At 50.8% G+C, this 2061-nt stretch overlaps 1 pseudogene; it reads left to right on the top strand.

Moving 5' to 3' along the window:
- Window positions 1–1428: 1428 nt before the first annotated feature.
- On the top strand, window positions 1429–1642 carry LOC120938748 (annotated as a pseudogene).
- Window positions 1643–2061: the final 419 nt, after the last annotated feature.

Below are 2061 nucleotides of genomic sequence, written 5' to 3'. Positions count from 1 at the left end.
CAGCTGTCTGAATTCAGCCTTCATTTTGATGCTGCCTCTACTGTGGGCTCCCCCCTCTGCCCTTTATTGATGGCAGGGTGGACCAAAAGGTGGATGCATGGCGCCAAAACACCTCATGAACAAGCACTCAGCTACAAGCACTCAGCTTGTATGAATATGCATGCACAGCCCACCTTTTCTCACTGAGCTAAGTATTCTTCAAGTGAGAGAGAGAGCAGACTGGACATGTATGGTTAGGCAAGCCAAATTCTTGTAGCCGGGTGCTTGGTTGTGAGGTATTTGAGCTTTTCATTTTGGCTAAGATCAAGTGTAGTATTTGTTCTTATCAGTTGCCAGGAGGTGGCGCTATGCTAACCGTCCCTAGTACAGGGCGAGGTGGAAAGGGATGGCGGTGGCAGATGCAGAACCTGCTGGCGTGGAGGTGAAAGCCTTCTGATCGGGACAGAGAAGCATGCGGTTGAAGCTGAAGGGTCGGGTTCCTGGCCTTCTGGCCTGGATTTGATGCAGTTCCTAACCTTGCCAGTTTCTCGAGAGGGAACGTCGACCTCACCCTACTGTTAAGGGGGGGTCTAATGAAGGCTTGTACCTCTCGAGTATAATTAGGTAGGGAGTGAAAGAGGTGATGGCGGGAGTTAGAAGTCCTGAGCAGGCTCTCTCCCTGAGCTTCCGGAGCTCTCGATCCTTCCTGGTAGGGAAGGGGGCTGTGACTGTCTGGGCTGTTGGTCAGGGTTGTGAGAAAAGCCTATGATGAATGTGCCCCTGGAGTGGCAGTTCAGGGGTGCCATACTTGCACTAGTGTTCTCTCAGCACTTTTGCTTTTTGGCACCGTGGTCACTTCACCATATCACACTTTTTTTACACCTGCCTCTAGGGCTGGGCCTTTTGGCTGGCACCAGAGGAATTTTCATTTCCTGGCCGGAGGGCCGGCCATCGTATTGTACGATGGTCACTTTCACTCTCCCTCATCTTTCTTCTCCCCCACTTTTTTTTTATTTACCCCTGTGTTGTCACTTTTATGTATTTTTTTGTTTGGTGTCACGTTTGTCACAGAGTGATTAGTAGGGTGCCGGTCCTCGGGCCAGCCCTGAACATCTTGGGAGTGGGTGGGCATGGCCTTCTGGCTTAGTTTGCCTGCTCTCATGGGGTCTCCCTTCGGGGGAGCCCCACCTAGTACTTGGGTGGGTTCTGTTTTGGGAGACCCTCCAAAGAATGGGGTCCGTGCCGGCTTCGGCTGCTCAGACCATGTGAGTACCTTAGTCCACCTCTGAAGCCTAACGCCCCGGGGGATCAGGGTCAGGTCCTTCGTTATGGAGGAATTGACGTAGCACCCGTTGCACGTTTTTGTGTTTCACTCTTGATGTGTGTGCACATTTTTTTGGCACCAGGTGGAGTTTTTGGGTGTGTTTTGCACACCATAGGCTTTTCAAAAAATGTGAGCCTTTTGGCTAAGATCAAGTGTAGTATCTGTTCTTATCAGCTTTCAGGAGGGAGAAAGCCATGCCCTATGGAGATACAGGGTGCTGGCTAGTATCCCTCTTTGATGTAATTGGTAACAAATTGTGATGGCGGTGGGAGGGCCTTTTTCCTCTAGGGTTAAAACTGGTCTTGTATAAGGCTTGTCCCCAGTTGTAGGCAAGGCTCTCCCTAAACGGTCTAAATTCTGATGCCTCCTGATAGGGATGGGGCTGCATTTGTCTGCCTGAAGGCTGGGCTGTGAGAGAAGCCTGTGGTGTATGTGCCCCTGGTGTGGCCCGGCCAGGGGTGCCCTAATTCACACAGGTGGAGAAACTCCTCTGGGAGTTTTTGGCACTTTGGTCACTGCACCACTACACACCTTTTTCACACCTGCCTCTAGGGCCAGGCCTTTTCGCTGGGACCAGAGGAATTTTTGATTCCTGGCCGAAGGTGCCTGCCATGGTGGTGCACTATGGCACTATTGCACTTTTCCACTTCACTTTCCCCACTTTTATTAATGTATTTTTGTAACGTTTGTCTTCTTTCTTTGTACGCTTTAGCACAGTTTGATTAGTAGGGTGTAGGTCCACGGGCTTGCCCTGAAAG

Source organism: Rana temporaria, chromosome 4 (assembly GCF_905171775.1).
Source record: "Rana temporaria chromosome 4, aRanTem1.1, whole genome shotgun sequence".
NCBI classification, from domain to species: Eukaryota; Metazoa; Chordata; class Amphibia; order Anura; family Ranidae; genus Rana; species Rana temporaria.
This window is presented reverse-complemented; position numbering and strand designations above follow the sequence as displayed.